The following is a 22,812-nucleotide window of genomic DNA, read 5'->3' on the forward strand; positions in this document are numbered from 1 at the left end:
TGCACCCAAATTTGGAACAGATTCGGATGAGACAGTGATGAGCTTTATTGAAGCGTATTCAACATGTGCTGTTCCGAAAACTACTGAAGAAAACAGTTTAAGGCAACAAGTTTTACGCTTTCAATCCCATCGTTGTGGAAAGTACTGTCTTTGAAAATTCAGAAACAAGGACAAGTTCTACACAAAATGTCGTTTCGCCTTTCCACGACCAGTGATTTCTAAAGGAAGAGTAAATAATTTGATGTCTTCTCTGCGACATACTGTGACGAGGAATTCACCAAAAAATACATACAATTTAAAAAGAAACGAAGAGTCCAAGTACATCAACGACTACAACCCAGTGATTTTGTCCATGTGGAATGCTAACATGGATATTCAATTCGTTGCTGACAACTCTATTGCTGTGGCTTGATATGTGATGTCTTACATCACAAAAAAAGAAAAGACAGAACTGAAGGAAATGTGGGAGGACATTTCACATCAAAAGAGTCTAAGCAAGAAATTATACAGTTACAGTCTGAAGATGTTGTCGCATTGAGAAATTGGAGCATATGAATGTTCTGATCGATTGTCATCAGCAAGTCTATATGCCAAATCTAGAACCATCATTTGGGTGAGTCTAGGTCTTGCTGCAACACGAAATCGAGTTTTGAAATCTGTACAAGAAATAGAGTATTTGGCGGAGAAAGAACCAGAAAGTAAAGATATTTTGAAGACAAACATGTTGGATACATACTATCCAAATAGAAGTCCTCACCTTGAGAACGTTTGTCTCTATGAAGTTCTGCAAACATATATTTATAAGAGGAATATCAGAGAAGATATCAATAATGGAATATATGGAATCATTGGATGTGAAGGATGTCTAGTGAAACAGAAAAAAGGTCATTTGATTAATCATCGAAAGTTGAGTTGTGAAAATCCAGACAAAAGATAATTTTACTATTTGGCTCTTTTGCAACTCTTTAAACCATGGCGAGAAGAAGAGGAACTACTTGGAGATTTTCTCTGTTATGAAGACTCTTTTAATGCTACGAAGGATACCATAGAATGTCCTGTTTTTCCAAATTTTCTGCAAATGTTGAATGAAGAAATAGAGCTAAAATCAACAATTGCTGCAGAGATTGCGAGAGATAGTTCTCAAGGCAGTCAGAGTTCTGCTTCATTGAGTCAGGATCCACTAGGAGGACCAATTATCCAAAATGAAGCTGCCACTGCCATGGATGAAGTGGAAAGAGCTATGGAGCAAGCTCAAGAGGATGTAATTACTTTAGAAGATTTGGTGAAACAATTAAACCTTGAACAGAAACTGATATATGACGAAGTCACAGAACAGGTTGAACATGGATTGAGTCGTGAGAAGAAAGAGTGCTCATGTACATCATTTAAGCCTGTCCGACTGTATGTGAGTGGAGAAGCGGGAACTGGAAAAAGTTTTCTGATTAAAGCAATTGCATCTTATCTGCAGAAAAGGACTGAATCACCGCTGTCTTGTGTTGTTACCGCTTCAACTAGGCTGGCAGCACATAATATTAAAGGGATTACTTTACATCGTTTACTGAGCATGATGCTGCAGTAAACGATGTAAAGTAATCCCTTTAATATTATGTGCTGCCAGCCTAGTTGAAGCGGTAACAACACAAGACAGCGGTGATTCAGTCCTTTTCTGCAGATAAGATGCAATTGCTTTAATGATATGCATGATAACAAATTGCAATATCACAATATTGCAATGATAAGCATGATAACAAATTGCAATATCACAAGCTATCTGGAGATGCGTGTTTCGAAGTTTCGAGAGTCCTGAAGAAAATGAAACTTCTTATCATTGATGAAGTAAGCATGGTGTCAAATATAATGCTTGCTTTTGTGCATTTGAGAATGCAAGAAATTCTTAGAACAGACTATGATGTTTTATTTGGAGGAAAACATATTATTGTTTTTGGAGATCTTCTGCAGTTGACTCCAGTGAAAGCACAACCTGTGTTCAAAATGCTCACACATGAAGATACCAGGAAGTGCCTAGGAAGCATTGGAAACGTTAATATATGGTTAAACTTCAAATATGCAGAACTGCTTCAAAATATGCGGCAGGCAAAGGATGAAGATTATAAAAATATTTTACAAGATGTAAGAGTAGGAAAAATAAGTCAGCAAGGGAAAGAAGCTTTACATGGACGGTTAATTTCAAATTTGTACCCAAATGAAAACATTCTTCCAGAGAATATTTTTAAGAAATCTGCCATATGTTTGATGCCTACTCTGAAAGAATGTTCCATGTTCAACAACAAAATGCTGAAGTTAGAAAATGAAGAGATAGTGAAACTGGAAGCTATAGATAAAATAGAGCATATGGGAGCAACAATTATTTTGTCAGAAAATTTGAAATCAAAATTGGATTCATTGGAGAAGACTATATCTAAAACTGCTGGTTTTGAAAAGACTCTGAATGTGTGTTTAAATTGTCGTATTATTTTGAGAAGGAATTTAAATGTTGAAAGAGGTCTGGTAAATGGAGCAATGGGTAATGTTGTTGGTTTTGTGAATTACAAAAATAGAGATGGAATTGAAATTTTAAAAATTAAATTTGATGACATTGACGAAATAGACAAATTTGTCGTTGTTCAGCTAGATTTTTGCTTGTGAAAGACTTATATGTTTGCCGAAAACAGTTTCCCGTTTGTTTGTCATATGCAGTGACAATTCATAAATCTCAAGGTTTAAGTGTAGATAGTGCTTTGGTGAACATTGGAAGTTCTGTGTTGAAAGAGGTATGGCATATGTGGCATTATCAAGAGTGAGAACTTTATCAGGATTGTATTTGATTGAGTGTGATGAAACAAAGATTTGTGCTGATCTAGATTGTGTTAAAGAATACAATAGGTTAAGAAGAGAATATGCTCCACATTTGCCTCAATATCCTCTGATTGAAAAACGTGTGGTAGGCCGAAAAAGAAGAAATGAGAGTAATTGCAGTAAGGTAGTAGCAAAAAGACAAAAAATAGATGAAACTGTAATTGTAAGCAGAAAGAAAAATGATTCTGTTGAAGATGTTGTTGGATTTCCGTTTGAAAACAGTTCTGGTGTCAACTGCTATGCTAATGTAGTAGTTAATGTTGTTTTTTTTCTTCAAAATTTACAAAAACAGATTATCGAAAATCGAGAACAAACATTGTGCTGTTTATTGAATTCTGTGTTAGAGAAATGTAGTAGTGATAGAGAAAAAATAGAAAGTGTTTCAGAAATTAGGAATCTTGTAGACATATGTTCAGGTCAAAATCAATTTTTACAGATAAATCAGCAGGATTGTCAGGAATTTTTAATGTATATGTTTGATGTATTGGAAGATGAAGGAGTAGATATAAAAAATCTTTTTAATCTTTCTTATCAATGGCAACATGACTGTGATAACTGTGCTTCATCAAGTACTACTAGAATAGACACTGAAAGATTTATATATTTGACTTTACCAGACTGCAAATCAGTGCCTTTTAATAATCTACTTAAAGCAGCTGATCACAATATGGTGTGTAACCAATGTAAGTCTACAATGCTGTCCATATTATTTCTACAAAATTATGGTCACTATGTCATTTTAATGTTCCAACGATGTAGACCTGATGGAACTAAATTGACAACTTCTATTAAAAATGTTGTGGCTTCACAGTTATCGATATCAGGAACAACCTTTGCAACTGTAGCTATTATTTTTCATGATGGTCCTTCTACAACATCAGGGCATTACACATGCTATTTAAAAACTTCTAAAGGTTGGACCCAATGTAACGACACTCATTTGACTTTCAAACAACGTTTGCCTTTTGGCTTTATAAATTCATAACTAGTGTTTTTACAGCCAAAATTTAGGTAAAAGTAATTGGCATATGAAGACGGGAGTAGTTCATAAAGGTTATTTTGCTGTTTAAAAATATATTCTGAGTAAAAGTGTTCCAGGCAATATAAAAAACTTGACTTGTCATATAGGTACTGTAATTGGATCTCATAATAAGTGAAGTTAGTATTTGTTAGACCTGGCATCATTGGCATGAGTCTCTCCTCCATTTTTTCTGTTTGCCTCCTCTGTTTACGATGTTTTTGCTGGTAAATGCTTTGGGCACTGTGCCACTGCTGATCAGTGCCAGAGGGCAAGTGCTCCCTATGTGAAATTGCTGTATTGATTGAATTCCATGTTTGGCTTATTTGGTTTACTGTCAGTCCCTAGTAGAGTGCACCAGGAGTGCCAGGGCTTGTAAATACAAATGCTGCTAGTGGGCCTGCAGCACGTGTTGTGCCACCCACAAGAGCGGCCTAGTAAAAGTATGTCTGAAGGTCTACCATTGCTAGACCACGTGCAGTCTGGTACTGTCACGCAGACTGTGCAAGTACACCTACTTGCCAGTCCCTAAACCTTCCATTAACTTCATGTTAGTCACCCCTATGGTAGGTCCAATGGCAGGGTGCATTGTAAGCATAAGGTAGGACAAGCCTGACAAGGTTGGCATGCCCTAATAGTGAATTACAGCCATAGTCGTTTTTCACTATTGTAAGGTAACCTGCTCTCCATCAGTTAGAATGGGCTGCCAGGATTATTAATGCTATAATCCTAGCGGGCTCGGGGAGCATGGTGTAATGTCGAGTTTGGTATCCCTGAACTCAGGGTTTAATAACGCATCCGTTTGTGTGGATGGTTTTTGGACTCTGTGTTTGAAAATAGCACTTTTAGAAAGTAGCTATTTTCTTGTCTAACTGTCTACCGGTCTCTGCTGGTTCTGGTGTACGTGTGACAGGAGCTGGGTGGCTCCAGAGGTCTGAATGAGTCAGTGTGGGGTGAGTGGGACATTTGCATTGAGAGTAGGGGAAGAGTAGCTCCTGATAGCCTGCCCTGCCTGATACAATGCTGGCTCCGCCCCCCTGCCAGGTGGCTGATGACTCTGTGCCTGCCTGGGACTTTCCTGGCCCACCTCCTGCCGGGCACTTGATGGCCCTGCCCCTGCCAGTGACAATGCTGGCTCCGCTCCTGCTGGGCGGCTGAAGACTCTGCCCTGCACAGTGAATAGGCCAGGTGCTTCGGCCTGGCAACACCCACAACAAACCCAAGATGGGGGGGAAATTCCCCTGCATGGACAAAGGGATCAAAGCCAAAAAGGGGTATAAGAGAAGGACCCCTGAACCAAGAATTTAGATCACTTCTGACAAGGAAACCTGAACCAAGGACAAGAAGCCTGCTGATCTAAGGACTGCCTACCCCTTCTGCCAGAGTGCTGTTTGTTGGGGGAATCCTGCATTGCTTCTTTATTTTTGCCAAGGAACCAGGAGAGAGGAACTGTGTGTGTACTCTCAATCTTTGCTAAGAAAATCTCCAAGGGCTGGAAGAGTGCCAGTCTCCTGTTGAAGTCACAGGGCTAAAGGACTTCATCTGCTTAAAGTGCTGTTTGCTGGAACTTGTGAATCCAGCACCTTTGAAAGAATCCAGCAATCTCGACGCCGACGGACGCCGCCGAATCCAGCTCAACATCGTGAGTAACGGCTCCAGTGTCCCGCTTCCTCGACTCCGGCCGCCGGGCCCGATCGACGCCAGCAACAACGCCAGTGAGTAGTGAGTTCGGCTCCAGCTCCAAGTGACCTCGTGTCTGCACCGCTGCTGATCGCATCGACTTCGAGCCCCCTCGACGCCGTGAGTGCTGCTCACTCTTGCAACATCGACATCGACGACGCCGTATCCTGCTTCATCTCGTGAGCGCTGCTCCCGCCTGACTTCGGTCGACGCCGCTGCAGATCGCCCCGACTCCGAGGCACGATCGACGCCGAAGACGCGACGCCAGACATCTCGACGCCGCTGATCATCGAGTGCTTCACTTTTCCAAGGTACTGTGTTGTGGGGGTCTGTGCGACTCCGGGCTCGACGTAGCGCTCCTCGCGGTCGACGCCGAACCTTTGGATTAACTTTGCCTCGACGTCGTGTGACTCCCGTGTGGGTAACATTGTTGCCAAGAACTGTGTTATAAAGAAGAAGAGTTGCTTTTGATACTAAAGACTTTGTGCTAAGAAGAAACCGTGCTTGAATTATTATTTTTCCTTCCAAGAGTATTTATTAAGACTGTGGTATATTTTTGTCGTTATTTGGTCTTGTGCTAAGCCTTATATAAAAATCCTTATTTTTATAATACTACTGTGTCGTGTCCATTTGTAGTGTATTCACTTTATTACTGTATGTGGTCATAAATGCTTAACGCACTGCCTCTAAGATAAGCCTGTCTGCTTTGCCAAGCTACCAAGGGGGTGAGCAGGGGTTATCTAAGTGTGTGATCCCCTTGCCCTGACTAGTAAAGGTGTGTCCCTATTTGTCAGAAGTGTATACCTCTGCCAACTAGAGACAGCCGCTTCTAACATTGGTGGGTCAGTGGTGAGGATTTGAACTTTGCATTTATGACCCATGTGCAGTGATTAGTGTGCACTACATAGTGAAAGCAGACCATAGCGCAGCCACAATCTGTTTTGGTTGGAAGGATTCTATTTTTGTTCTCCGCTTTCCTGGGGCTTGATTTTTGAAACTGCCAGTTTTGACCATGAGTGATGCCGGAGTCACTACCCCTGCTGTTGTTGGGGAGGAATTTGATAGGAGTAAGATAAAGGATTACAAAGCACAGCAGCTGAAACACTTTTGCAAGCAATTGAAAGTCCCTACTCCAGGCCTCTCCAAGAAAGCAGAATATCTCAAAGCATTGGAGGCCTTGTTAGAGGCCAGAGATCCCTCTGATGCGGTGGTGGTACCGCCAGGGGAAGGGGAGGAGGAAGTACCAGTGAATGGTCATGTGTCCTCTCCTGGCAGCAGTGTTTCCTCCAAGGGTCTTTCTCCTGAAGAAAGAGAAGAAAGGGAGAAAGAGCGAGCTTACAACAGGGAAATGGCAAAACTTAAGATAAATGGGCAGTTGGAAATAGAGAATGCAAGAGGCAGGAGAGAAGCTGATATGGAGATCAAAAGGTTAGAGTTTGAAAGAGAGAAGTTAGCTTTTGAGCGTGATACCAGGATGAGGGAGTTGGAGCTCAAAGCTAAAGAGTTAGAATTGAATCCCTCTGGTGGCAGCATCCCATCTGTGCCTGCAGAAAGTAGGTTTTATTTTCCCAAAGTTGTGATCAAAGATTTTCAGAAGAATGAGGATATTGGTCAATGGTTTAAAGCATATGAGTTAGCATTGTTGGCCCACCGGGTCCCTGAGAAGGATTGGGGAGCGGGGTTGTGGGGTCGCTTTGTGAATGAGGGAAGAGATACCCTGTTAGACATGCCTGTTGAGGATAGGATGTCTTATGCTCATATGAAAGATGCTTTAATGTTAAGGTATGGCCTAACCCCAGAAAAGTACAGACAGGCCTTTAGAGAATGTAAGAAGTTGCCTGGTACGACGTGGGTGGAATATGTGTCCTATTTTTGCAGAGCCATGGATGGTTGGGTAAAGGGCAGCAAAGTGGAAAGTTATGATGCTCTTTATGATTTGTTTGCTTGGGAGCACTTGTCTAATAACTGTTTTCCAGAGCTGCGCCAGCACCTTATTGATAGCAAGATATCTAACCCTAGAAAACTTGCTGAAGAGGCGGACCGCTGGGTCAGTACCAGGGTCCACAAGGGTCCAGTGGGAGACTCAGCCAAAGGTGGGCAGGGTCCCCAGCAGAAGAGTGGGGGGGACAAGGGTAAACAGAAGGAGTTCCAGAAAGGGCCCCAAAGTAATCCCCAAGGGAACCAAGGGAAGGGTTCCCAGCCTCCCCCAGAGAAGAAATCAGAGGCCCCGACAGGTAAACCTGTTCGTAGGGGCCCAATGACCTGCTTCGCTTGTAAGCATGTGGGACACCGGTTTTATGATCCCCAGTGTCCCTTGAAGAACTCTAGTGCACCACCACGTGCCGCCCCCCGTCAGTTGGCGAGTGTAGCCCTGGGAGGGGAGGAGATGGTTGCCCATGGTGGGGAGGGTCCCGCAGAGATGTCCCTGGTCTCTCTAGGAGACATGGAATTGGTCCCTCCACCCCCTCTGCCTAGTAACACTAAGAAATATAGGCAGTGGGTGACCATTAATGGCCATAGAGTGGAAGCTCTCAGAGACACCGGAGCGAGTGTGACAGCTGTCAAGTGTCACTTGGTGTCCAGAGAGCAGGTTGTTCCCCACGCATTCTACCCTGTGATAGCTGCTGACAACTCCCAGAGAGAGTGTGAGGTAGCTCAAGTTTCCTTTGAATGGGGGGGAGTTTCAGGTACTCTTCAAGTTGCTGTAAGGCCCGCCATGCCTGTTGATTGTCTCCTGGGCAATGATTTAGAAGACTCCCCTTGGGCTAAGGTGGAGAGGGAGACACATTTGAAAATGTTGGGTGTGCCAGAGTGGGTGTGTGCAACCACTCGATCGATGACAGCAAGTAAGGGTGTTGATGGGGTTCTGGAGCCTGAAAGTATGGCCCAGGACCCAGCTGTGAAGAGAAGAGGCAGGGGGCGTGGAAAACCGTCCCCCGTAGTTCCCGTGGTCCAGGAGGAGGCAGACCTTGAGGGGCATGCCCTGGAACCCACAGGTGAACAAGTTGCTGAACTGGGAGACCTGCCCGAGCTGACCCACTGGCAGCAGGATGGTGGTCCCTCCAGGGAGGAATTCTGTGCAGAACAGAAAGTGTGCCCTTCTCTTGTGGGTATGAGGCAGCAGGCCTCAGCCCAAACCTCAGGTGATCAGTCAGGGTCACATTTTGTTTACTGGGAGAACGACCCCCTGTATAGCGAGCCTAAGGCTGCTGAGCCTGGGTCAGCCCGTGTGCTGGTGGTACCCCAGCGCTTAAGAGCCTTCCTACTGGGTTTGGCTCATGACGTTCCTTTAGCTGGACATCTGGGGCAGGACAAGACCTATGACAGGCTTGTCACCCATTTTTATTGGCCTCAGATGAGAAGGGATACAGATATCCATTGCAAGACCTGTCAAACTTGCCAGTCAAGTGGGAAAAGCGGGCGGAAGCAGAAGGCTCCCCTCCAACCTTTTCCCGTGGTCAGTACCCCCTTTGACCGGGTGGGGATTGACATTGTTGGGCCCCTGGACCCCAAGACAGCCCTAGGCAACAGGTTCATCCTGGTCTTGGTGGACCATGCCACACGGTGCCCGGAAGCCATCCCTCTCAGAACGGTGACGGCCCCCGTGGTGGGACGGGCACTGATGGGTGTTTTCTCCAGAATGGGGTTCCCCAGAGAGGTGGTGTCAGACCGGGGCACCAACTTCATTTCCAACTATATGAAGTCTTTGTGGAAGGAGTGTGGGGTAACTTACAAGTTCACCACTCCTTACCACCCTCAAGGTAATGGGTTGGTTGAAAGATTCAACCGTACCCTTAAAGGCATGATTATGGGTCTTGAAGAACCAATGAGGCGTAAATGGGACGTCCTCTTGCCATGCCTGTTGTTTGCTTACCGTGAGGTGCCACAAAAGTCTCTAGGGTTCAGCCCCTTTGAGCTCTTGTATGGTCACCCGGTAAGAGGACCTTTGAGTCTGGTCAAAGAAGGCTGGGAGCAATCTCCCAGGAAACCTCCCCAGGATGTATACAGTTACATGCTGGCCTTTAGGAACCAGACTAGGCGCTGCAGAGATCTTATTCAGGCAAATCTGGAGGCCAGCCAGGAGGAGATGAAGCGGTGGTACGACCAGAAGGCCACTCTGGTAGAGCTTCAGCCTGGACAGAAAGTTTGGGTTATGTCCCCTGTGGAACCTTGTGCGCTCAAGGACAGGTGGACTGGACCATTTGAGGTTGTGGAGAAAAAGAGCGATGTCACCTACATGGTGGACTTGAAGTCTCCCAGGAACCCCTTGTGGGTCCTGCATGTCAACCGTTTGAAGCCCCACTTAGAAAGGTCCGAAGTGGGCATGCTCCTAGCTACAGATGCTGGAATGGAGGAGGAGAGTGAGCCTCTTCCTGACCTCCTGTCTGCAAAAGAGCAAGATGGGTCAGTGGATGGTGTTGTCCTCTCTGACACACTGACCCCTGAACAGCAGCAGGATTGTCGCCAATTGTTGGGACAATTCCCTGATCTGTTTTCCTTGATTCCTGGTGTCACTCAGTGGTGTGTCCATGATGTGGACACCGGGGACAGCACTCCTGTGAAGCACAAGGCTTACAGAGTGACTGACAAGGTCAGAGCATACATCAAGGAGGAGGTCTCCAAAATGTTTGCCTAAGGGGTGGTTGAGTCCTCTAGCAGTCCTTGGGCCAGCCCAGTGGTCTTGGTCCCAAAGGCTGCAGCGCCTGGTGCTTCACCGGAACTTCGGTTCTGTGTGGATTACCGAGGACTCAATTCAGTCACCAAGACTGACGCGCACCCCATCCCCAGAGCTGATGAGCTCATAGATCGGTTAGGGGCTGCCCGGTACCTTAGTACGTTTGATCTAACGTCTGGGTACTGGCAGATCGCCTTGACTGATGGGGCAAAAGAGAGGTCAGCATTCTCCACACCAGATGGGCACTACCAATTCCGGGTTATGCCCTTTGGGATGAAGAATGCCCCTGCCACCTTCCAGAGGTTGGTCAACCAGGTCTTGGCTGGACTGGAGGATTTCAGTGCCGCCTACATGGACGACATCGCAGTGGTCAGCGCCAGCTGGGAGGAACACTTGCGCCACCTCCAGGAAGTGTTGTTGGCCCTGCGCAGAGCAGGCCTCACAATCAAAGCCAGTAAGTGCCAGATTGGGCAGGGTTCAGTGGTGTACTTGGGGCACCAAGTAGGGAGCGGCAAGGTGGCCCCCCTGCAACCCAAGATTGATACCATCCTGGCATGGGCACCGCCCAAAACCCAGACTCAGGTGAGAGCCTTCTTGGGTCTCACGGGTTATTACAGGAGGTTCGTCAAGGATTATGGTAACATTGTGCACCCCTTGACTTCGCTGACTTCCAGGAAGCAGCCACGACTTGTGATCTGGACTGACGCCTGTCAGACGGCCTTTGACACCCTGAAAACTGCAATGTGCACAGCACCCATCCTCCAGTCACCCGACTTTTCTAAAGAATTTGTTGTCCAGACGGACGCTTCAGAGCATGGCGTGGGGGCTGTTCTAGCTCAGGTGAATGAAGAGGGCCGAGACTTACCTGTAGCCTTCATCAGTAGGAGGTTACTTCCCAGGGAACAGAGGTGGAGTGCAATAGAGAGAGAAGCATTTGCTGTGGTCTGGGCGCTGAAGAAGCTAAGACCCTACCTGTTTGGGACTCACTTCCGGGTTCAGACAGACCACAGGCCCCTCAGATGGTTGATGCAGATGAGGGGTGAGAATCCAAAGCTGTTGAGGTGGTCCATTTCCCTTCAGGGGATGGACTTCACGGTGGAACACCGCCCTGGCACAGATCACGCCAATGCTGATGGTCTGTCCAGATTTTTCCGCCTTAGTGATGAGGACTCCCTAGGGTAAGGGTAGTTCTCCCCACATTTCAGCTGGAGGGGACACGTGTTAGACCTGGCATCATTGGCATGAGTCTCTCCTCCATTTTTTCTGTTTGCCTCCTCTGTTTACGATGTTTTTGCTGGTAAATGCTTTGGGCACTGTGCCACTGCTGATCAGTGCCACAGAGCAAGTGCTCCCTATGTGAAATTGCTGTATTGATTGAATTCCATGTTTGGCTTATTTGGTTTACTGTCAGTCCCTAGTAGAGTGCACCAGGAGTGCCAGGGCTTGTAAATACAAATGCTGCTAGTGGGCCTGCAGCACGTGTTGTGCCACCCACAAGAGCGGCCTAGTAAAAGTATGTCTGAAGGTCTACCATTGCTAGACCACGTGCAGTCTGGTACTGTCACGCAGACTGTGCAAGTACACCTACTTGCCAGTCCCTAAACCTTCCCTTAACTTCATGTTAGTCACCCCTATGGTAGGTCCAAGGGCAAGGGTGCATTGTAAGCATAAGGTAGGACAAGCCTGACAAGGTTGGCATGTCCTAATAGTGAATTACAGCCATAGTCGTTTTTCACTATTGTAAGGTAACCTGCTCTCCATCAGTTAGAATGGGCTGCCAGGATTATTAATGCTAGAATCCTAGCGGGCTCGGGGAGCATGGTGCAATGTCGAGTTTGGTATCCCTGAACTCAGGGTTTAATAACGCATCCGTTTGTGTGGATGGTTTTTGGACTCTGTGTTTGAAAATAGCACTTTTAGAAAGTAGCTATTTTCTTGTCTAACTGTCTACCGGTCTCTGCTGGTTCTGGTGTGCGTGTGACAGGAGCTGGGTGGCTCCAGAGGTCTGAATGAGTCAGTGTGGGGTGAGTGGGACATTTGCATTGAGAGTAGGGGAAGAGTAGCTCCTGATAGCCTGCCCTGCCTGATACAATGCTGGCTCCGCCCCCCTGCCAGGCGGCTGATGACTCTGTGCCTGCCTGGGACTTTCCTGGCCCACCTCCTGCCGGGCACTTGATGGCCCTGCCCCTGCCAGTGACAATGCTGGCTCCGCTCCTGCTGGGCGGCTGAAGACTCTGCCCTGCACAGTGAATAGGCCAGGTGCTTCGGCCTGGCAACACCCACAACAAACCCAAGATGGGGGGGAAATTCCCCTGCATGGACAAAGGTATCAAAGCCAAAAAGGGGTATAAGAGAAGGACCCCTGAACCAAGAATTTAGATCACTTCTGACAAGGAAACCTGAACCAAGGACAAGAAGCCTGCTGATCTAAGGACTGCCTACCCCTTCTGCCAGAGTGCTGTTTGTTGGGGGAATCCTGCATTGCTTCTTTATTTTTGCCAAGGAACCAGGAGAGAGGAACTGTGTGTGTACTCTCAATCTTTGCTAAGAAAATCTCCAAGGGCTGGAAGAGTGCCAGTCTCCTGTTGAAGTCACAGGGCTAAAGGACTTCATCTGCTTAAAGTGCTGTTTGCTGGAACTTGTGAATCCAGCACCTTTGAAAGAATCCAGCAATCTCGACGCCGACGGACGCCGCCGAATCCAGCTCGACATCTTGAGTAACGGCTCCAGTGTCCCGCTTCCTCGACGCCGGACGCCGGGCCCGATCGACGCCAGCAACAACGCCAGTGAGTAGTGAGTTCGGCTCCAGCTCCAAGTGACCTCGTGTCTGCACCGCTGCTGATCGCATCGACTTCGAGCCCCCTCGACGCCGTGAGCGCTGCTCACTCTTGCAACATCGACGACGCCGTATCCTGCTTCATCTCGTGAGCGCTGCTCCTGCCTGACTTCGGTCGACGCCGCTGCAGATCGCCCCGACTCCGAGGCCCGATCGACGCCAAAGACGCGACGCCAGACATCTCGACGCCGCTGATCATCGAGTGCTTCACTTTTCCAAGGTACTGTGTTGTGGGGGTCTGTGTGACTCCGGGCTCGACGTAGCGCTCCTCGCGCTCGACGCCGAACCTTTGGATTAACTTTGCCTCGACGTCGTGTGACTCCCATGTGGGTAACATTGTTGCCAAGAACTGTGTTATAAAGAAGAAGAGTTGCTTTTGATACTAAAGACTTTGTGCTAAGAAGAAACCGTGCTTGAATTATTATTTTTCCTTCCAAGAGTATTTATTAAGACTGTGGTATATTTTTGTCGTTATTTGGTCTTGTGCTAAGCCTTATATAAAAATCCTTATTTTTATAATACTACTGTGTCGTGTCCATTTGTAGTGTATTCACTTTATTACTGTATGTGGTCATAAATGCTTAACGCACTGCCTCTGAGATAAGCCTGTCTGCTTTACCAAGCTACTAAGGGGGTGAGCAGGGGTTATCTAAGTGTGTGATCCCCTTGCCCTGACTAGAAAAGGTGTGTCCCTATTTGTCAGAAGTGTATACCTCTGCCAACTAGAGACAGCCGCTTCTAACAGTATTATACAAAATGATGAACATGAGTGAGTCAGAGATGGTTATACAAATAATTAAATATTGTGAAAATGTTGAAGAGCCATTCTTTCAGAACGTCGGGAAAAAGATCATTTGAGAGTGCCTTAAAATTAATTTGAACATATACTCATACATCTGACACTATTTGGCCAAATGGAAAGGTGCAGGAATGAGTAAAGAGTCATGACTGAAAAAAGGAGTATATGAAAATATTGAAAATATTTCAGATGTTCTTGGAGCTTTTCTTCTAGAAAGTCGATGAAATGGATTTTTAAGTGAACAGCAAAGTACTTTCCAACAAGAAAAGGACCACCATGATACAATATTTGGCCTCAAGGAAAAGTAAGTCAATCTAACTTTAGCGTACATTTGTCATTTGTCAGTATCTAAGGTTTTTTTTAAAACACAATCTTTTAGATTGTGTTTTTTTTCCCGCTGTCATATGATGAGTAATTTGAACTCACTCTTTTAAGTGAAATTCAATATATTCTGAGAACAGCAAAAATAAACTTTGTAACATGTTGTACAAGTTATTTTATACTTTGGATTGTGTAAATTAAATTGTATTCCCATTCTCTGACATTTACTTTCCTTTTTCCATCCTCTTTCAGCTCTTTTTACTCACTTATAATGTCGTTCTCTCACTCTCTGTAACCCCCGTTCCCTTACTCCACTTCTTTGACAACCCCTCATTTTCATTTCAACTGTGTGTATCCCGTCTCTCCCTTGCATAACGTTTCAGCTTTCAGTCTTTCTACTTTACTTCTCTTTTCCGTATTTTTCTCTTTTGCTCCTTTAGTAATTCCTGTTTACTCACTCAGCAGTATTATTGCACTCTATCACTATAAATCACCCACTCTCCTTAGCTTATCTTTGTTTGCTTCTTACTTTTGACCTCTTCTCTCTGTTTTTCGTTCACTACTTATATGTCCTCAGTGCCTCACTCTACTTGTGTTATGTTCACTTGTGTTTATCTACCTTCCATCACTTCTTTTACAACAACTTCACTGCTCCTTTCTCATCGTTCTTCATCCCATTTCTTTTACTCTGGTTCCATTACTATCCCTCATTTCTTTTCTTTCAATGTCCTTCTCTTTACTTTCATCACCAAATTATTTTTTCTCAGTACCACTGTTTTAGTCGTCTTCTCCTTTCTTTCCTTCTTTTTGCTCACTTACTCATTTCCTTTTCTCACTCATTGTACTCCACCTCACTCACTTTTTCTGTTAGTGTGTCTACCTTATAACTTTCTCAGTCCATTTTCCTCAATCGTTGTATATTATCCTGTCTCCCTTCCTCCTTTCACTCTATGACTGTTCTTCATTTACTCTCAGTTATCTTGTATTCCTTATTCTTCTAAATGCATCCTTAATTAGACTGTTTTCTGTCTCAGTCATTATCTTTTTACTTACTACTGTTTCCTGATTTAGTTTTGGTAACTCACATTGTTTTAGTATCTTTCTTACCTTCATTTCATTTCTCTGTTCTTCTCTCTCTTTTTCTCAGTGAATCTATATGCCTTACTTTTTGTAATTTGCTCTCCTTCTATTTCTTTTTCCCTCTTTTTGTCCTTCTACCTTAGTTTATTTCCCTTTCTGTGTTCTTCACTCTAACTTTATTTCTAAATAGAGCGTTATGATTTTTAACCTCTTCATTTGGATCTTTTAATTTAAAATACATATTTTACTAATTATAACTTATTTTTTCTTCTCTCTTTCACAGATACAAAGTGTAGTTAAACTTATTTATTATATGGTAAGTATGACTAAAAAAATGTAGTTTGTGATCACCCTTTGCTTTAAGCTCACTAACATTTTCTTAATCTACCACACTCCTGTGTCTTTACTCTGTTTCACTCACTTATTCTTATTCTACATGTTTACTCCCCTTTTCCGATTTCCCATCTCATATTCAACTTCTTTCAATCCATTTTCTTTACTTTTCTTACCCTCTAATCCCTTCCTTTGCTTCTTCACTCATTCTCTTTTTCTTAATTATTTACCTTACTCCTACACATACACCTCATCCCCATTCCAAAACACACACACACCTGTAACATACACCCCACACACACCACACACACACCTCATACACACAAAAAATCCCCCCACACACACTCCTGAAACACACACACACATTCCATACACACACATACATCGAACACATATACACCCCACACTCATACACTCCTCACACATATTTCACACACCCTCACCTCCACCGACACCGAAACACTCCACACAGCCACACCCACAGACACACCTTACACACCCACACTGCGACCTACACCCACTGACTCCCTATACGTCACACACACTGCATTACTTATCTTTTTTTGCTATTTTACTCAAGCCCATTCAGGTACTGTTTCCTTTACTCTCCTTGTCCTTTCTCTCTGTCACTCCACATGTGTTTTCGTAATTCAATATTTCTCCCTCTTTCACCCCTCTTTACTTATACTACCTGGTCTTTTCTCACTTTTCCTCATTGTTCTTTATTTATCGTGATTCAGCCACTACCCTTCATTCTCCATTTCTTACTGTCCTTTCTTTTTCTTTTAACAGCGAATCACAGTCTCACACTATCTCTACTTTAGTGTTCTTCCTCTCTCTTCCTTTCTTTCGCTCCGTTAGCCATGTTACTTTTTTCACTTTCATCCAATTACACCTTCTCTAATTTTTTACTATGTAATAAACAATTCCTCTGTGGTCATCTTGTCGCTCTTTTTCTCTTAACATAACTCTGTTTGTGTCCTTTCCTCATGCTAACTGTTTCATTATTTATTTTTATTTTTTTTTGGGAGGGGGCGCGCCCCGGTACGCGTACCCTAAGGAGAAAAAATTGACAGAGATCCTTTAAAAATATTGGTTTAATTTTATAAATGTGAGGTAGTTCTGATAAGAACTTTTTTTTTAATTCTTTTTGTTGTTTTATATATTATTTTTTTTCTGAACATTTTTTGTTTTTTTTGGTTTTTATGAACTATTTTATATTTTTTTAGGGAAGAAACAAAAAACTGGGAATTAACAGTGGCTCGACAGGAGCAAAAAATAAAAAAAAAGCTACTGCTTTCTTTTCTTGCTGCAGTGGTGGTTGTCTACAGCATCATTAATGAGGGAAATACTTAGTTGCCCGTAGCAGAGGGTCTTTCCACCAAAAATGCAGACCATCTTTAATACACCAAATTTTTTTTGTATGTTTGGCACTGTTTCGCGCCCTTCTGGTGCTGCAACCGAAAATTCACCTGTGGAGGTGCTGGCCTGACGATCTCTGTTCTTCTGAAGCATGTCCAGTACCTCAGCCTGTGCCAAATTGTTAGGATGCCACCTCTCCATGTCTTTTAGGTAGCGAGTTTTTGCTAAGGATCTCATTGAATAGGTCATCAAGTAAGACATCCCTATTGTCATCGAAGGTGGCCATATCTATTTATCTATCTTCGTTACCTTTCGGTCCTCAATACCTGTCTGCAAACTCACAACACAGTTTGTTTATACAGAATTCCACAATGACACAGTTAAGTGAGTGCTTAATCAGCAAAATTAATCATAACAACAAAGAACACAGGGTGAATTTGCTTTCTGAGATCAGCACATCATTGATAAGTATTTCCCTTGTTATAGATATATACAGTATAAATTAGATCACCATTCTAGGAGTGCTAAACCGATATCATGCTTATTCACCCATAAGCAACTCATCCACGATATCCTACCCACTCTAGGTATGGTAGAGTATCATAGACAATATATAGAAAGAATACCAGTGCACATCCCTACTCGTTGCTTTTATCCAATTGGCATTGAGCCACAGGATTTTTTGTCTCTTAGATAAATTTGATGTTTCTGGAGTTGGTCTTTTCTGCATCCCTGATAAGGATGTCCATCATACCCATAGAGGAATGTAATAGAAGTTTTTCCCCTTCCAGGGATGCAGAATTGAAGAGAGAAAAACTGTTATTGGAGATTGCTAATCTAGAAAAGGAGATTAAAGATATGGGTTTACCTGAAGTGGCGGATAAGAACTGGGCCATGTTAAAAGACCAACTCCAGAAACATCAAATTTATCTAAGAGACAAAATATAACAAAAAATTAAACGAGATGAAAGGGACTACAAATGTGGAAGGGTATACACTTTCGCGAGAAAGTTTGATAACATAAAACCCTCAAACAATAGAAATGGCTCAGATATCACTTCACAGACAGCTGGTAGTAGCAGCATGTCTGATATTGCAAGCATTAGTAGCTTGACTAGTAATGAATACACAGGTATAGAAGGAGGCGCACAGGGCCCTGTGCCAGATGCCTTTTTTTTTTTAGAGCTACAGCGCTTCAGACAGGGCAACAAAGAGACATTCAAGAAAGACATAAACACAAAAGGACAAGGAGGGGGATTAAGAGAACAGGAACAAAAGGGAAGAGCAGGTGTCACAACAAGATCAGTGACCCGCAATCAAAAAATGTAAATGAGCATATTGAAACCTGTAATGAAATTGATATTTTGAATCTTTCTGACCATGTGCTAACACAACCAGAAATAAACATACTGAGCAAAGGATTGGGTTTTTGTCCAAGTAATATACCGGATTTTACGTCTTTTCATATCAGTTGTTTCAAGTTTATCAGAAATATCAAATTGTTGAAATTTTTTGCTGACAGACCGGAGAGACAACATGAGGTAGCAAATGTGCATATGAGCAGCTCGAATCCTTCGATCAGGGACATTAGAGATACACATCTCTTATTAAGTATAAATGATGAGGAAGGAATAGAAAGCATAGAATCCGTGGCAACCAATCTACAGCTAGACACATATACTGAAATAAACAGTGGTCTTAGAATAAAATCTCGATTCACACCACAATTACAGGGGAACAATAATCTAGACAGATTTCAACAGAATGTGACACAGGACCTCTATTTATTAGAGGACAAATATCTGAGTACACATAGGTATAGAACTCAAAACATTACTGAGAAAGAACGTAAGGCAGTGACAAACTTAAAAAAGAAGGACTCTCTTGTCATCCGTGAGGCGGACAAGGGAGGAAATATAGTCCTGATGAACCGTAGGGACTATATGGGAGAAATAGATAAACAACTTGGTGATACCAGCACCTACACCAAATTGAGAAGTAACCCCATAAAGGAGACAAAAGAAAAAATACTTGATCATCTTAAAACTTGGAAAGAAGAGTGTCTGATCTCAGAAACAGAGCTGAAATATCTTTACAACGATTCACCTACATATCCCTGTATATATTGCCTGCCCAAGGTACATAAGAAATCTGATTTCCCTCCGGGAAGGCCCATCATAGCAGGCATCGGATCTCCAACCGAAAAAATATCGAAATACATAGATCTGTTTTTACAACCACTGGTCGTAAATCTGCCTACATATATCAAAGATACCGGGTATGTTTTGAACAAGATTGGAGATGTGGATTGGGTGGAGGGACATCTGCTGGTCACGTTGGATGTATGCTCGTTATATACGAGCATACCTTGCGACAAAGGGTTACTAGCGGTACGTCACTTCCTAGACAGCAGACCCATTGAGACCTATGCCCACTCAAATATGTTGATTGCGATGATTCAATTGGTCCTTGCCAACAATGTGTTCTTGCATAATGGAGAATGGTTTCGCCAGACCAAGGGGGTGGCGATGGGGTCGAAATTTTCGCCCACATTGGCCAACCTATATATGGGATATTTCGAACTGATCCATATATGGAGAAAATGTCCAAACAATCTGTCAGAAAATATCCTATATCTAGGTAGATATATAGATGACCTGTTAATGTTTTGGGCAGGCAACAGGGAAGAATTGGACATGTTTTTTGAACATCTTAATGATAATCCTTTTAATCTAAAATTCATAAAAGAGCAAAGCATGTCCAAAATAAACTTTTTGGACATCACCATTGTAGTAAAGAACAACAAATTGCACACGATTCCTTACAGAAAGGATACTGCATGTAATTCCTTACTGCATGCCCAAAGTGCACATCCCAGTTCGCAAATAAAAGCAATCCCCTATGGGGAAATGCTAAGGATAAAAAGAAACTGTAGCGATCAAGAGAGTATAGACACAGAACTAAGATCAGTGGAAAGGAGATTTTTATCAAGGGGTTACAATAAGGAAACAGTAACTAGTGCTAGAAACAGAATTGATAAAATCAATAGAGACTCACTGCTCAAGCACAAACAACACAAACCTGCCAAGACGAAAAGAAATATAAGATTCATCACTCCATATAGCACAGTGAGCACAGATCTGTATAAGATATTAAATAAACATTGGCACTTGCTATTGGAGGATAACAGTCTGCATAATAAAGTAGGACTGAAACCCTCTATTACTTTTAGTAGAGGAAGAACCTTAAGACAAGAACTATGTCCAAGTTATATTCCCCCACAAAGAGGACCAAATTGGATGCCTACATCTCCCAAAGGGTTTTATAGATGTGGCAACTGTTGTATATGCTGTTTTGCATTGAATAGGACTACAAATTTTAGATACAACAGTCAAAAATTGCACACGATACATCATTTTATCAACTGCAATACCACCCACACAGTGTACTGCATAAAATGTATATGTGATTGGATATATATAGGCAGTACAATAAGGCCGTTAAAAGAAAGAATACAGGAGCACATCCGTGCCATACGTAACAACAATGCACAATATCCTTTTGCGGCACACTTCAACACGTCGCACCAACCAAATGAGTTGCACAAAATCAGGTTTCATGGAATAGATGTGGTAATAGATTATCAGTAAGGAGAGAAAGGGTATTCGCCTGAGAAGGCAGGAGAGGGACTCCCTGTCCCCTTAGATATATCAATAAACAACAATAAGGGAGTTACACCTGGGGGATACACCCAACCTCAGTAGAGGCGAGTCTGTGTGTTAGCCACAATCCAAAGAAAGGACGTCCTTTGTCCTTAAGAAGACCCCTCACTCACCAACCTAGTTGGTGACATGCTTCATCATCGGGGTCCCACCCGGACAGCCGAATGCCATCCAGGTGTGCTGCGACACCTGATTACAGTGGAGCTGGTTTTATTTCTTTTATGTGTGTAAGGGAAGAACTAAGTGTTATTAAAAATATCCGGAACTGCCCACTTACGTGGTTTATTCTGGGGTGTAACGGATATGGTTAAAAGAAGGAGGCGCCTGTTGCCCAATTAGGAGAGCTGTCGGTGAAAAAACTATATGGCGTGTGGGATAAAAAGGTCTACATGTTTCTACCTATGTGTCAAATTAACAGGTATTCGTCAGGACCGTGGGGTACCTTCGGGACGGTATGTGCACGCTAAGGCGCACCCTATCCTTGTAGGTAGCAGTAGGAGAAACAAAATGAATCTCCAAAAACTGGTTTCTTCTTTAGTCTGTTGAAAAAACCTGTTGAGAAAAATGAGGGAAAAAGGGTTGTGGATAACGAACATATACATATATAAAAACATACATAACATCTAATCGGTGAGTGGTGATGTTCATCAACATTCATCATAAACTTGATGTGAGGGACGTGTGAGATAAGTCCCAATAATGCCACATACAACGTGGTGGCACACCCAATGTATCTATGATACTCAAATCACTTGGTGTCAGTGCTAGTTATGGGAAAAGCACTGGACACGTAATGGCGAAGTGCTGGGTGTTTGTGTCTCAGTGGCTGAGAAACAGCGGAGTTGTCGTGCAAGTGAAGGCGACTACGCAGGATTAAAATAACAAATAGGTACGTGAGATAAAAAACGAATTCTGGACCTGATACAACGACCACACATGGGGCGACGGTGCCTGGTAGTGGTTAGCATGCATGAGTATAGTGAACGAAAGTTCAGGCTGATCATCTTACAAGGAGCTTTATATTCAATGCTCCATGAGCCACTCCGGGACTGGCGTTTTTCTCGTTACGATCTAAGTAGACAGTAACAATACAGGGTATTGGCGATAATGAAACTCTGATCCATAAAGGCTTAAGGCGTCACCGTAAAGGAACAATCTTACTTGTAAGAGGAAAATGAGGCGCCGTTTGCACCTACACCGTCACCGCGAGTGCTCCGTGGGTTACTGAGCTGCGGAGCCGGCGTGGTAAGTGAGCGTGCCGTTTCCGGGTTGGGCGTGATTGGACGGGTAGGGCGTGATCGGCGCTGGGCGTGTGGGCGGTTGAATGGCCAATAGGAAGGGGTGCTCATGGGGGTATGAACAGTTAAACGTCACTGTACGTTCTGCCACACAGAGAGCACACCCTGCTGTCAACAGCGTCATTCAGTAGATGGGAATTAAAGTGCTAGTACTTGTTTATTTCGATAGCCTCGTAACAATGGCTATTTAGTCGAGTGCAAATCGAAACAACACAGGGGTTTAGTAAATGTGACCAACATCTTATGAAAACGAATGTGACCCAAGTTAGCAGGGGGATAAAGGGAAGGGATAATCTAACGCCATAGTATTGCAGCCAAGTCAGTTTACAAATCATGCAGCAAATCAAGAGACATACAGAAAATTGCACAGATCAGTCGTGGAAGTGTTAGTTTTTCACTGAATTCCAAGGGATATTGTCGTTCAGGCCCAACTTGTGAGTGGCCAGTCTATAAACACAACGCTGTTCCTTTTCGAAGAGATTGGACTCCTTTTCAACTTTTTCAATAATGGTCCATTTAAAGTCATTGGGGCCATGTTTCATAGACAGAAAATGTTCTGTGAGTTTAGTCATTGTTTTTTGGCAGCGAATCGTGCTACGATGTTTGCATATGCGTTGCTTGATCTTCCTACTGGTCATACCCACATATCTAAGGTTGCATGGGCAAGTAATAAGGTACACCACCTGCGAGCTATTGCAATTGGTGTGGGATCTGATGGTCCAGATCTTGCCTTCCTCCAGCAGTAGTGTCTTGGTGTTCTCTGTTAGAGGGCAGACACTGCAATTCCCGCATTTGTAGTGTCCCACAACCTTCGGTAGGCCCCATGCGTTGA

This window comes from Lissotriton helveticus, chromosome 2_2 (assembly GCF_964261635.1).
Source record: "Lissotriton helveticus chromosome 2_2, aLisHel1.1, whole genome shotgun sequence".
Taxonomy (NCBI): domain Eukaryota; kingdom Metazoa; phylum Chordata; class Amphibia; order Caudata; family Salamandridae; genus Lissotriton; species Lissotriton helveticus.